This window comes from Channa argus, chromosome 3 (assembly GCF_033026475.1).
Source record: "Channa argus isolate prfri chromosome 3, Channa argus male v1.0, whole genome shotgun sequence".
NCBI classification, from domain to species: Eukaryota; Metazoa; Chordata; class Actinopteri; order Anabantiformes; family Channidae; genus Channa; species Channa argus.
In genome coordinates, this window is record NC_090199.1 from 13,973,039 (window position 1) to 13,987,918 (window position 14,880).

Genomic DNA, 14,880 nt, shown 5'->3' on the forward strand with positions numbered 1-14,880 from the left:
AACCTATGAAATTTTTCCTGTGGAAATGCAGAACTTCTGAGTAGAGAAACACTTTCCCTATGCTTCAAGGTGACTTATACGCAAGTTTCATGTCTTTTCTCCGTTATCAGTTCGCTATTTGAGAGTGGCAGTTTCCTGTCAGTTAGAGTTAATGTAGCTGAGAACGATACTGCCTGAAGATGAGCCGGAGTGCCTTCTGGCACAAGCTCTCTTATGTTTAATGGCTGATGCCGTTTGCTTACTCCTCTCATTACACCGGCTCATGTTTAGACTGTGGGCCTGTCACTAGCTATTAGCATCTGTGGTCAAGCAGGCTGTGGATAAGAAGAAGCATCTGGCTTATTATCAAGAACATCGTAAGTACGAAATGAGCAGTTTGTTTAGTTAGGGGTAAACAGAGAATTATAGATCAACACTGTGTGCTTGGATACATGGTTAGTTGGTAGATTTATTCAACACCAAAACATAATTCTTAGTAATAAAAGACTAAAGAATACATAAATATGCACATACAGTTTGGTTCTACTTAGCGTAGGGTTGATAATATCGTTTCAATACATACATACTATAGATTCTTCTGAGAAATATTTGAGATTAATGAAAATATGTGAAGAGAGAGTAAGCGATATGACACGCAGCAGTGTCGAACTGAACAAACAGGCAACATTACTGGCAAAGGGGCATCTAACTGCTAATTATAAAGGTTATATGAACAGCCCTCCATAGTGTATACCTTTAAATTTTGACTAAGGATTGGGGAAAATTTAAATTACCCAATGGGTCTTTGGAATGTACCATTGGCTTTTCACAATTACTAAAGAGGAAAGCTTTTTTATATAACTCTGATAAATTCATCTAGCACAAACATAAACCGTAATGGATATAAAGGAAAGGAAACAGTAAGAGCAAAGAGAGGAAGCACCACAGAAATCTGCAGAGTCAGAAGCAGTGGAAGATATTGACACAAAAAAGCAACCAGGGAGAGATGTGTTGTAAAGCAAAAGACATTTGGTTGCATGGCTTTATTTTCACTCACTTGTTAGATCAGCGTTAAATGTGGCACCTGTTTTGGTATTTTGTTTAATGAAGATGAAGTATATTGGCTTTAGTCTAATTTAATTTTTTTGAGACTAGTATTGGTCTACAAAAACTGCAGAAAAGTACAAAGGAACATGACTACAGATGTCGCCATCTTTGTTGTATTCAGTTACCATGGTTATAGCTATTCTCATCTGTCGCAGGGACAGTGGAAAAGGCTGCTTATTTGTTCACACAGTGTCCATGTTCCTCAGCTCTGCAGAGCAGTGAATGATTCGTCTATTAAAGATTTAGATGAATGAATTCAAACACTAATCCTGGAACCTAATGGTTTTGATAGCAACACGAAAGACATTTGATTGAAAGGAACATTTTTATATCCACAGCACTTACTGTACCGTGGGGTCAAACTCTCTTGCATTTTAGCAAATGTCTGGTAGCTGAATACAGTTTTCTAGTACATAGTTTATATGTACTAGAAAACTGTTGATAACAGTTGTAGTTTGACATCTACTTGTGTAATTCAATCCTAACAGCCAATCTCAGTAGACTGGATCTTAACATTAAATGACAAAATGTTAAATGTATGATGCTATGATGCTTCTCATTAACAGCAACACCACAGGTTATGATCAGCTTTGAAACATTTGAATGATTTTGAGTGGCAAAGGAAACCATTTAACTCATCAGGAGGTACAGTTTTTTTCCCCTGAATACACGCAGGCCAGTGAATTACCTGAATAGACTTTAAAACCCTGAAAATTTTTATTCATTTTTCAGTCATACAAGTTATGGGGTTACTTTTTGACTTAGTTTTAGTCTCATTTTTATCATGGCAAATAGGTCACCAATGAATATTGTGTTCGACAAAATGAACATAGTGTAAGACAAAATAAGTTGATAATTTTTAAGTCAATTAATGTACTAATTAAAAATAAAACTGTCTAAACTAAGATGCTAGTTCTGGAAAATTCAGACCTTCAGTGTAAGGGAGGTTACAGACAACAGTACAACAACATTAGGAGGCTGCAAATGATTAACCTTCCCATTTGGGTTTTTATAGGACAGGAAGAAATCCCAGAACAGCCTGATACTCACTGAGTATGTCAGTGACTAGGTTAGCACAAAAAGAAACTTGGTGAAATCGCTCTGGAACAACGGTGTTTGAAGACTTAGAAGTTCATAAAATACACAAAGCCTCCCTAGAAACTCTACCCAAACTGCAGAAATCCTGGATTCCTGGAAGGTGTTTAGAAAAGTTGGCCGTACTTGAGTAAGGCCACGTAAGGTGCAGAGCAAGTCCTTATACAGTAAGGGTTAAAATGGTTTGAAAAAGCTAGTCATGAACTGTTTAACGTCTCAAAGAAAAACTGTTTCTTGGTAAATAGGATCCAACTGGTTTACGTTCCTTTTATAGTTCATGTGTTCTTGAAATAAATACATGACAGTTCTATGCAGCGGGACATCACTCAATGATGCAGGGGTTTACAAACAGATGCATGAAGAGAACAGGGAGAGTTCAATTTTAGGTGTGTTGGGCTGGAAGCCAAGGTTTTAGGTGCATAGTTTCAGTAGAATAACAAAAGAAGTGAAGGGAAATGTCTGGTTATCAGACAGAAAGAGAGAGAGCAGGGGATAAAAAAGTCTAGTCCTGCAGCAGCAGTATGGGGAGCTAGAGCAATGCTGCCTGCAGCCTGCCTGAACTGAATAGCAAGTAGTTTGCGAGGGAGGGACTGAAGGAAGGGCAGCAGAAGAGAAGAGAAGCGAGGGAGAGAGGCAACTGAGAATAGGTTAGAGAGGGTGAGAAAATAAGAGAGTGGTGTGATATCTATGCGAGCAGAGCTGTGGTAAAGAGAAAAAAAGCGAGTCAATGGGGTGAGAAGAAGGTTTGAGTATCATTGATGTACTTTTGTTTCACCACAGAGCTGAAAAAAGCAAATTTATCTCACACACACTTGCCTATACATGCATACACAAACGTGATGTGGCTGTCTGTGGGTACCTGGTGCTGTTTCAGGACAGAGTGAGGCTACAGTAAGTCAACGGTTCTGCTAGAATTACCAAAACAGGGACTAGGTTAATCCAAATCATAAATCTGTTCTCAGAAACACATAATCCCATTTCATCATCTTTTTTTTCCTGCATTGCATCATTTTCAATGCCTGCGTAGTGGATCAGACCAAACACTAACATATTACAAATGAGGGGATTTATGTGCAGCAGATAATGGGCACAAGCAGACAGTGTTGGTGAAGTTGAAATCTATTTTTTTTATTTATTTATTTTTTTTATTAAATATAGGTTCATGCTATACCTCTTGATCAATGTCACAATTTGTGCTGTTAAAAGGCTGGCCACTGTGTGTCTGCACAGACCCCTCTGTATCACACTAACCTACAAAAATGCTACTACAGCAGGATGGTGTGGTACAAGAAAAAGTCAAACTCGGCCTCCTTCATTACCTTGACTTTTAAATTTACAGTGTGATGTACAGTGAGACTGACTTGATGTGTCTAGACATTATCCACCTTCACACTTGCCTCAGACGCCATCCCTGCTTGCCTGATGGTCTCTTTCCACTCATTGCTCGCGACTGTCAAAACCACTACACTCGGTGTGACCTCTTAACTATACTGTGTAGAGCAGAGGATTACAAGTCAGCGAGGTAGTTCCACAAACCTGACATGAGTCACAAGAAAACACGTTTTTTTAGACACTGATGCATTTTGGTCCGATTCCATCTTTTCTATGGTGCCTCGACACTGACAGACAGTGACTTCAAATAGTCCACTGCATAGAAAAAAACGATATATTCAAAACGTGAACAACATATGGGTTCTCCAGAGCTACAAGCTATTTCCCATCAGTGTTAAGGTGGTGGTTGTCAGGGATATCATAAGCTATAGATAATGTGTGCTTTAGTATACCAGGATAATCGTGACTCAAGCTGCTCTTCTTGGTGGGTTGCTGTGTAGGTAGCACTAATCAGGGATTAGGATGCTGAGGGAAAAGGAGAAAATGGCCTCATGTCTGACAGAAAACAGAGACAGCAATTGGATCAAATGAAACATGCTAATGATAGCATGATGATTGTAATGTACCTACTGCCTATTGTGGCTGAGCCCACCTTAGAGACAGCGGCTGTGAACACAAACAACACAGATATACTGTACACAGCCAGACAGCAGTGTGTTCCCTTGCTGTAATGATCCACAGAGCAACAACTTCAAAGACTGCTGGAGCTGGCTGAACTGGTGAAATGATTATGTCTCCTACTATGCTTTCATGTGGGCTTTGTCAGTCCAGCCACGCAGTAGTGCGAGCCACTAACATAGTTGTTACTGCTATTAGTTGCGAGGGGAAGGAACAGTAAAGCCACAGAATATCTGGACATGATGTAAGTGCACTGCATGCGGATGGATCAGGGTATAGGACTTACTGTCATGGTGGGTGTTTCGGGATTGACGTCTTTTCAGAGGACATCTATTCTCTTCCTTAAGCTGACTTATAACATGTATTTCTACAGTAGTCACAGCTGCTTAAGTCCAGCCAGTATTTTCAGGAAATTACAGTCACTCACTCATCAAGAGCACAGATTCAAGCACTTGGAAACACATGCAAACCTCTCCACATATGATTTATTAAAATGTCATAGAACATCTAAATGAGCACTGATTTGATCACAGACTGAAGAATAGATTCAGCTGTGGAAAAAAGAACACGCAGCAAAATTTCCACACATTACATGACAACGAAAAATGTCCAAATATCTTGAGATTTGTCGTAAACATGGCCTAAATGAAGGCTGAGGTGAGCAATTAACACTTCTGCTTGACAAAGACCTTTCAAATGCCTCCATATTGAGTATGCATCTCAATGTTTGAATTTCAATACAAAACTGGTTGAATATTATATTTCAAGACACAGAGCAAATGGCATAAAGGCTTATAGTGCTATACACTCACACACATTCACAATAGATGAATTGAATTGATGGATTGAAACTATATGGAGCAGGAGTCATGGTCCAAGTGGCAACTTAGGGTGTTAACTTTGACTGAAATATATTGCACATCACTGTGTACATCTCCTAAATGAAAATCTTTGAAAGTATAGTCAACATCACAAAAGCTAGTAAAACTGCTTTCTATGAAAGTGAGAACCAATGAGTGTGAAATGGATATAACTATATTTACTCAAACTAAATGTATGTCACAATGGTATTTTTTTGCGTGACATTAGAAAACTTTAGCCATGTCTGCAACATTGTGTGCTCTGCTTAGCAATAATACTTAGAGAGCAGCATAACAGAAACTTTTGGGCACCACAAGGGGGGTGAAGTGTAACCCTGGGCTGGCCAGCCTTATTTTCACTGCTGTGACAGGGTCAGATCTCTGCTGTGGTTTACCATCTTAATTATGCATGACCCATCTGGTAGACAAGACTCTGGTGCAGGTGGGCAGCCACTCCAGACAGTAGCTGCTGGAAGAATAACATGATGGATAATTTCAATACCTAGTTCATATTCTTAACAAGAATAATGTTAGTATCTAAAGTGGTAAGTCACTGAGGTCAGAAATTATTTTAAAGAATTCTGTTTGCAGCCCCTAAAGAATGCAATTCTCATTTCACAGTGTAATATAAGTTGTTGGGGCTGAAAATACAAATTTGTCCATAACAGCAGCCTGATATGCAAACAAATTACAGATTATGCACAGTGCTGATTTTGGTAATTCGTGAAGGCCAGCATATAGGCATACAGTGGCTGCAGATTAAAATAATTTTTTGAACTGATGGTTTTTATCTACATATAATTTTAACGGAACAACCACCCACAATCCCAGAGTTTAGCTATTTTTCAACAAGTCCATGGCTTCATAAACAAAAGGTTAATTCGCCCGTGTTCTAGATTTCTAGGTTTGAAATTACTGGGGTGGAGAAAGTAAATCATGCAAAACATTTTAAGCAATGAGACACTGAGCACCACACACACACACACACACACACACACACACACACACAGCAGCAGCAGCAGCAGCACAAAAGCAGCAGAAAGAAAGTGAAGCTGAGACTTCTTTCTCTTGTTAGAGGATTTAGCTGCCATTGTCTGCTGCCAGTGACAGCACTCTGTGTTTTAATCAAGGGTGCAGTTTTGAATCCAGGAGCCTTATCACGTCATAAAATTGTGTTTTTTTTTATATTTCGAGTGAGTAGGACTGAGTAGGGATGTGTCATCAAATAATGTCAGCTTGCACAGCTGTATGCACCCTGTGGGATCTAGTTTCCTGTACCTGCAGTGCATACAGTATTTCATTATACGGATCAACCTAAGGAAGGGTAGCTATAGGGTATAGGGTAACTCACATAGGTTCATTTCTGTTAATGACATATCTGGGTTGTTATTTAGCCACACAAGGTGGTAACTTTCATGTGATGGTAACATTACATTTGCCATAATGGGTGAGGCTTACAGTTGGCATTTTATGTCAAGCTGCAGCATTACAGTATGCAGCCAACTTTATATTGGCAGCACATGGTTATCTAATGTTTGAGGCAGAAATAAATCAAAAAAATGTGAACTCAGATTCAAAATGTGTAACATTAACTGCTGATCTCTTTGAAGCTTACCATCAGAATGGACAGCTGTTGACATGTGACAAGATTTCTGCTGATGTCCATTTGTATCATTATGTAGGTTAACAGTATGCTAACTAATATGATCAGTATTACATATAACAAAATCAGTGTAACTAATATATACTTGACTTGTAAAAGCTGGTTGATTTACAGTAGAATAGTTAAATATCGAAAGAATAAAGATCATCCCATGCCAGTAGAAAGCATGGACATCCACATTAATAATTTGTTTCAGCACACATAGAGAATCTAGTCAAATTCAAAAGGCTCTAGTCTAATATACGCGGACTGTCGGTTAGTTAATGTTAGCTATCCAGCAAGTGGAGGGAGACTGAATGAAGCGGAATCCACACACTGCTCCTTTGACTGCCTTGACTTCAACTCCCATAAAAAAGATAAGCCTCATCAACAAACACAAACCAAGACTGCGAGTCAGTATGTACAGTTATATCTCTGTCCGTTCCTCTCATTGATGTGAATGCTGACTCCAGTATAAGAAGTCAGCATCAGCCAAATACCTGCTGTCACGGCTACAGCACAAACTGTGGCAGGTAACAATTCTGTATACTCCAGGTAAACTATACAGATTACAGACTGTGGGAGTTTCAATAATTTAACCGGTTTAAACCTACAGCTAGTTTTAGCCTGAAACAATAACCTTTTTGTACACCTAATGACCTATCAGCTTTCAGAAAAGACATTTTCAAAATGAAGTGATTCTTATTAACTTGATATATTGCCAGGGCCAAAACAGTAGAATGACAATGTGGTCACCACTTTTATTTTACTCTACTACTCTATTTCTTTATGTCATTTCTACTTGCTGTTTAAACATACAGTAGGCATTGCATAAAAATAGCACAGGTGTCATTTGCTTCATATGTAAACAAACAGCAGTTGCCTACAACTATGATACGCTAGCCTAGCCGTTAAATTACCTGAGGGAATTGCAAAGGGACATAAACTCCAAAACCCAATTTCATTGCACCAATAAAATTAAGTGAAGATAAAATACATGTAAAACAACTGGCACCGTGTTGTCTTCAATCCATTATATCCAGAGATTTCCTGCTTTCATTGTTTTTAAGGAATGCTTTGATGCATTTTTGAAACGCTCAAGAAACCAGTGGCAAGAATTCCCTGCCTTTGTGGGTTTCTAACAGGTATCCTGGTCAAAAATAGAAAAATCTATGCAAGTGCACTGCACCTGGAAGACAATATCCCACAACTGTTCATTATCAGGTCTCTACCACATTAATATGAAAAAGGGACTGGCGTAAAAGCTAAAGGTAAACAATATATCCACTAAAAGCTTAATGAATTATCAATGAAGACAAACAGGAAACATGGGGAGAGAAAAACAGTTGTGTAACAAAAGGTCCTAAGCCATGGGCTGTAGCCATTCAGCTACCAGGGCTTTTCAAGAGTTTTTGATTTTACATCAGTTATTAGTCAAGAGGTCGTTGCTAAGTACAATCTAGGACTCATACTTTGTGAGCTGCTTTTTAAATGAATAAGTCCAAGGATTCAAGCTGCCTGTGCAGCCTTGGCATAGTAGTGATAGTTCAAACTTCATTACTGCATGACAGCTGCCATTTCGTAAAAGGAGTGACAAGGTGAAGTAATCAGTGGCTTGTTTCATTTTGTATGTAGTGTATGAAATAATTTCTCTCTCTAAGTTGGGAGGAAGCCTTTGTCTCAAAGGAAGGAATTTAAGTATCTTGGGATATTGTTCACAAGTGAGGGTAAATAGCATCAGCAGTTATGTATTGACATTATACCTATGGTCATAAGCTCTGCGTAAGACTGTGAATACAAGGGGCTGAAACGAGCTCCCTTCATAGAGGGGCCAGGTTCAGCTTTAAAGCTGCTGCTCCTTCATTTCAAAAGGAGCAGGAGTTGACATAGTTTTGCCATCTTGTCAGACAGAGAGGATGCCCTCCCATTAAAGGCTTTCTGGCCATATCCAACTGGGAGTTGACCCTGGGGTAGACTCAGAACACACGAGAGATCATCTGGCATAGGGGCTCCTCAGTATCCCCCAGGAGGAGCTAGAGAGCGTAGCTGTGGAGAGGGATATCTGGGTACCCTTACTGAGCCTGCTGCATCTGCCACCCGACTTTGGTTAAGTGGTAGAAAATGCATGGATAATTGGATTGATGTTGCATGAAAGCATTGTTGCATAGATGCAATTGTGAACATATCTGACAACTATATATTTTGAAATATTATTAACTAGTTGCCTTTTACTATTTTAATTTATTTTGTTGAAGCACTGAGTTGGCATATTGTATATCTGAAATTTGTCCTGCATTTACTTTTCAATTAATTTGCTGGGATCTATTTTTTGTGTTTATTTTCGGGTCAGTTTGAAGTGTGAAATGATGAACGTGTCATTAGTTTCTCTTCAAAGTCAAGAGACATATTTAGGGAGACCTGTGTCACCCCCAGCAGTGTATGTGATAAATTTCAGTGTCAACCTGTTTTTCAGACATTGTGCAACTAATTACTATCAAGGTGATAAAAGAACAGGAAAGGACAAAGAGAGCTCCTGTGTACCACATGTGACACATGAAATGAGGCCTGAGGAGGTTCTGGGCATCAGCCTCCACACCACTACTTTGTTCTTAACCATTTATTTCAAGAATATTCCTGGTCAATATAAACAGTATTAAGAGAAGGTAATAAAAATCAGAGGGTTGTTTTTATGCATTATGCTGTAACTGATTGAAAGAGCAACGTAAACCTGTGCCAAAAATAAAGAAGAGAGCTAACCTTCAAAATAAAGCTTAATGATTTTCTGCATGAGCATTACTAAAAGTTTTTAATAGTCTACAACAGAATTAAACTAATTTCAATTCAAGGATCAAGATGTAAGACTTAATGCTTCAAATGTGGAACACAAAGACTATCCTTGTATTACAAGGTTCAGCTGTCCCTTGCAATACTGCTCTCTAATGGCATTTTATTCAGAGTTTAAGACTACTGTTCTTGCCTTACCTTGCAGTAGGCAGAAGTAATTTTCTGTCTACATTTCCAAGTGTTTCAGCCTTTTGCATCAGAGGCTCCTCTGTTTGCTGTATTCTGCTCTGCTTCATCCCAACATGAGAGATGGTAGTGGACACATGAAGGATGTAGAGGCTTGTTTGGCTCTGGATGAGGCAATAGGCCAGAGTTGTCAGAGCTACAAAAGTGGGGGCATGCTGCTCCAAAGAGCTGGTTTTGAAAATGGGTTTGGTGTCTTTCAGTGGGACTTCTGCGTCATCTGACAGCAGAACAAAGTTCTTTTGGCAGACAGAGCCTAGTCACAGGCACTGTTTGATGTAGCATCTGAAGCCAAAACCATGAGAGCTAGAACACCAATGCATAAAGAAACAAAGTTAAACTATTAAAATATGCAATTGCACTAAATACTGTGTATGGAAAACCCCCACACACCAACCCATCAAAAGTAGGTCAAGAACACAGCTGTGACATGCAGTTGTGAATTTTTACCAGCCATTGTGGCAGGTGAAGAATTTTGATCTTGTTGAAATACAAAGGCATGCCCAGTACTGTGCTGTGACATGGCAAAACCACTTTATCTCTCTCTCCCTGTTACAATAGGGAATACCTCATATTTGACATAGCTGGAGGCTATTTACATCCATATTAATTATCTTTATCACACACACACACTTGCGTGCCCGCACACACACGTTTCCACTGCTGCATGTGTCCCTCTAAGCAAACTAACATACAAGCAATGAAAAATAGTAATTCTTGTACTATATGTATTTTTACCAGTGTTAAATATATTAATGATAACCTTAGAACAATTTAAGCAATTCTAAACTCTAAACATCTCATGTCTCCTTTTTGTTGATGATGTGATTCTATTGATTTTATTCCATAAAAACTGCTAGTGCATATTATGGCAGGTTTGCAATGTCCATTAGGATTTTGAAATCTGAGGAAATACAGTATACCTGAATTGTAGATTGTTTTTTTTTTCTGGATGCCTAGGTCATGGTACACACATATTATGGACTTCTATTCACATTCATGGAAGAATATGATAAAGACAGAGTGCAAATGCAGTTAATTATGCTTGTTGTAGGGGGTCATGGTCAAGCACATGCCTATACAACTTGCTTTGCTAGAATAAAAAGTAATAAAAAGTGTTTGGCTTGCCCCACCCCCTGCTGTGAATACATTAGATATTCACTATTATGGCCCTAACTACTATCTCTTAAGTGTCTTTAGTCACACATCTTTTCATTTCTTTATGCCTTGTTCTATCAGTGCCTGATTTTCTCTTTGTTTTGGGTGATAAACTGATATACTGTAGTTAAAGTGGCTTTGTAATATAAATACATACCTAAATAGTTGTAACTCACAGGGGACAGTGCAAAATGGTTCAGCTATACCCAACCTAACATTTTATAGGGCTAAAAGACATTAGTGACGGAGGCTTCAGTATCTCAAATGCAGCTACCCACCGGCAATGTTTGAACACTGCTGTGTTTAGTGCTTACAGAGAATTGTGCAGCAGCAACAACAGACACAAAAGTCAGGATCATATCTGTGAGCAAAACATGGACTCAATGAAAGACAAGGACAACATGTACAGAGCAAAAGGCGGACCAAAGGTATGCCAAACAGCTCAGCATGAAAACTTTAAGAACCTGCCCTAAAGTATTAGGATTATTGCTTAATATCATGGTGTGCAAAGAAGTACAGTCGTTCTGTTATACTACATGAAAACAGCAGTAACCACTGTGCCACTTACATTTTATGGAATTGAGAAAGTAAGGGTGTGTCTCAGTGTACACTTTATCGAACCAACAGTAAAGAAAGGTAGCTTTTGCTTGAAACATTGCTGTCCAGATCTGAAAACATGAAATAAAAACACATTTAAATTTTGCAAACATTTTGCAGCAGGTTTCGTGTTCAGTAAAGTTATTTTATTATTATTTATTTATTTATTTTTGTGGTTGCTTGATTTACATAGTGCAGGATATTATTTTTGTGCTGGTAGAGAAACATAAAACTAGAGGCAATTTAAGATCATGCTGTTTCCAAAAGCCACTCTCAGATTTATTGGCACACAGTTTATTTCCTAGCATCCCTGATACACACTTCTTCCTTTACTCATTTTGCATTTCCATAACAGAATTGTTTTTTGCCCTTTGCTTTAGGAACAGTATATACATATCCCCATAGGCAAAATATCTAACTTGCCATCCATCTTGCTATCATAATAATAACAAAGGTATAAAAGGTTTATTTGTGTAGCACTTTTAGAAATAGTTGAGTAGTTGTATTTATGTCAACAATTACTATAAATACACTACACCAAATACTAAAAATAATACACATAATAAATACTTACTGCAGCAATAATAACTGAAAACCCATCACACTATAATGTATATGTATAATGGGTATTGTTGACGTGAAAATGCCAGCAACAAAACATAATGATACAAAGGTGGTGAGTGTAAGTTTTTTAAGTATGGTGTTCCAGAGTGGGGAAACTTTAAAAGAGAAGCCTATGTAAGCACTTTTTCCCCTTCCTGTTGTACCATCCTTGATTTAGGCACAAATATAGATTCTTGCCACAGGACTTTAAACTGCGATTTTAAACACCTCATAAGAGGTGATGAGTTCAGTAATAGAACTTGTTACCAGGCCCTGTTTTGTCTTTAACATTATAAGTAGCATTTTATAAGCAATTCTAATGTTACCATATAGCCAATGAAGTAAGACCAAGATAGAGGTGATGTGCACATATTTCCTTGAGGCTAAAACCCTCACTTATGCATTTTGAACTGCCTGCAGATAAGAATGAGATCTTCCCTCATTAAATAGTAGCTCGAGTTACAGTATTATGAACCTGAAGAGACAAAAGCATGTATGACTTTTTCCAGGTCAGTAAATGATAAAAATGACTTAATTCTGGTGACATTTCTTAACTGAAGGGAGAAAGGCTATACAGTCATCTTGACTTGAGGATCAAAGCTATGTCAGATGTCAGATTCAAATAGCAATGAATGGAATTTCGAGCAGGGGATTTGGTTTATATCTCGTTTGTCAGAGAAGCAATTGTGTAAAATACAAGTACCGTTGAAGTTACCAGCTAACTCTAGTGATGAACATTTTTGGGTGCTAGTGGCATTAATCACGCCACAAAATCTGACAGACAACATACAGAAACTCTAAAGCTAGGGCTTCTATAATATAACACAATGAGTGGCACATTGTGTAAACCCAAGTGGGCCTGGGGGCTCAGCGCTAGAGCATTGAGTTGGGATGGAAACTTATGCTAAATCCACGTGGCGACCTCTGAAGGGACAAGCCGAAAGCCATTGATCTTTGAAATTTTGTAAAACCAAATGAATCTCTTCATTTGGTTGTTAAGGAATGTTCAGGAATTCGATCGCTAAGATATTAGAGGGACAGCATACATGGATATTAAAGGACCAAAGTGAGTCCTCTCATACAGTAGTATTATAATAAATAAAGGTCTAAGAGTCCCTTCCAAATCAATGGATTTGGTTTAGGTGGTATATAAAATAAGAGAGTATATGGGGTTTACCTGTAGCGGCTGAAGTGTTCAAAAGAAGAATAACTATCAAAGGAAACTGAAGAGCAATTAGGCTTCTACTTGAAAATGAATGCTAGGCCTCCCTCGCGGCCCAATGGCCTGGGCTGATTAAAGTGTTAGTAACCAGGAGGAGCTGCTTCAATTAGTGATGAAGCATCTCCTTCAGATAGTTAGCTTTCTGTGATCATATGCATTAGATGTCTAAGCATTGAGAAAAATGTATAGCAGAAAAAGATCTTACATTTAATTTGATTAAACCAGTGATTAGGATGGTGAACAGCTAGACACAGGATGCAAACTAGATAATTAGAATTACATGTCATCTCACAGATATTGCCATAAATACTTGTGTTAGACTGTATCGGTGTCCTTATGTGCTTTCTTGGTTAATGATGGGGTGTGGAACATACAGCTAAATGGCTAAGGGCAAGGAAATTGCTGTAGAAATGTAAGGGACTAGCTTTCTACTCACATTGATTAGATGCAGTATCAAAAGCTTAATATAGTTAGATCGAGTCAACATGTTTTAAATACTGATGAACTCCAGTTTATCAGACATACAGCAGAGTACATACAGTAAGCAGAGCACATAGACCTACACAAACAGAAGTGTAAACCTTTGCTACAGCTATGTCCCGCAGTCAAATGCTCCACTGAACATCATAATGGTATTGATTTTCCTGTTTTGTTTACCCAAGTGGCAGTTAGTTTTAGCTCCTTTAAAATTGCAAGAATAAGGAAAGAGGTGTATGATGTTTATGTAATCCAGAACGCGAACTAACAGAAACTTTCTTCGGGTACTGTCTTCAAGATAAATATCTGAGCTAAGGCTGTGGTAAAAATTAGAAATGCCCACGGCTATCTCAATTTATCTTTGAATACATTTCCTTGATTCATCTTCATATAATGGGATTATGCCATCTAACATACCAAAGAAGAGAATAGAAAATTAACACAAAAACTGAAAAACTCAGTGGTAAGTCTCTGGGCTCGACTTTCCTGCTGGCACAATGCCAGCCCCATGCCATCAGGTGCAATTCTATTTTTTTTCTCTTGCATCTCTGCTTTTTTTCCCCAAGCACCGAATGAATGTGTTTGCATCAGTGTGGGGGCAGATGTGTCTGTTAAATTCTACTCAGACCACTTCTTATTATATGTTTCCATTTGCTGCAGCTTTTCTTTAATCAATGGCTGATTAGTTTATGCACAAAAATAGAAATACTGACAACAAAATCATCCATAAGACTCTAATCCTGTGACCCTGAGTTCTACAGAAACCCCAATTTTCATGATGAGTTTTTTTCATGAGTTTACAGAACTCATGAAACTCATGAAACTCACTTTTTCATGAGTTCTACAGAAACCCAAATTTTCATGATTTAGCTGATAACAACAACCTGTAGCATATTGGCTTCCAGACGCTGATAGGCCCGGTCAGAGCTAAGCATTAAAGCATGAACTTCTGGAACAGTGTATATGTTTATTTTGAAATATGAAAACTATATTTTATAATATATTTTCTATTTACTGGACCAAAAAAAAAAGTATATTCATAATTGGTGTATTTTTTTTATTATATTGTAAATTCAGATCATAAATTAAGATGAACTATTTCT

At 38.1% G+C, this 14,880-nt stretch overlaps 1 protein-coding gene across 3 annotated transcripts in view; it reads right to left on the bottom strand.

Annotated features, from left to right (window-relative positions):
• Nucleotides 1-14,880, bottom strand: part of ctnna2 (catenin (cadherin-associated protein), alpha 2) — a 263,039-nt gene that overhangs the window by 81,281 nt on the left and 166,878 nt on the right. Inside the window, exon 1 of one of the 3 annotated variants that reach the window (XM_067498966.1) lies at nt 9,676-9,694. The exons of the other annotated variants lie outside the window; for them this stretch is intronic. The gene's annotated coding sequence lies outside the window, so the exon portion shown is untranslated. Of the gene's footprint in view, nt 1-9,675; nt 9,695-14,880 lie in introns of those variants that run through there. 3 annotated transcript variants of the gene reach the window in all.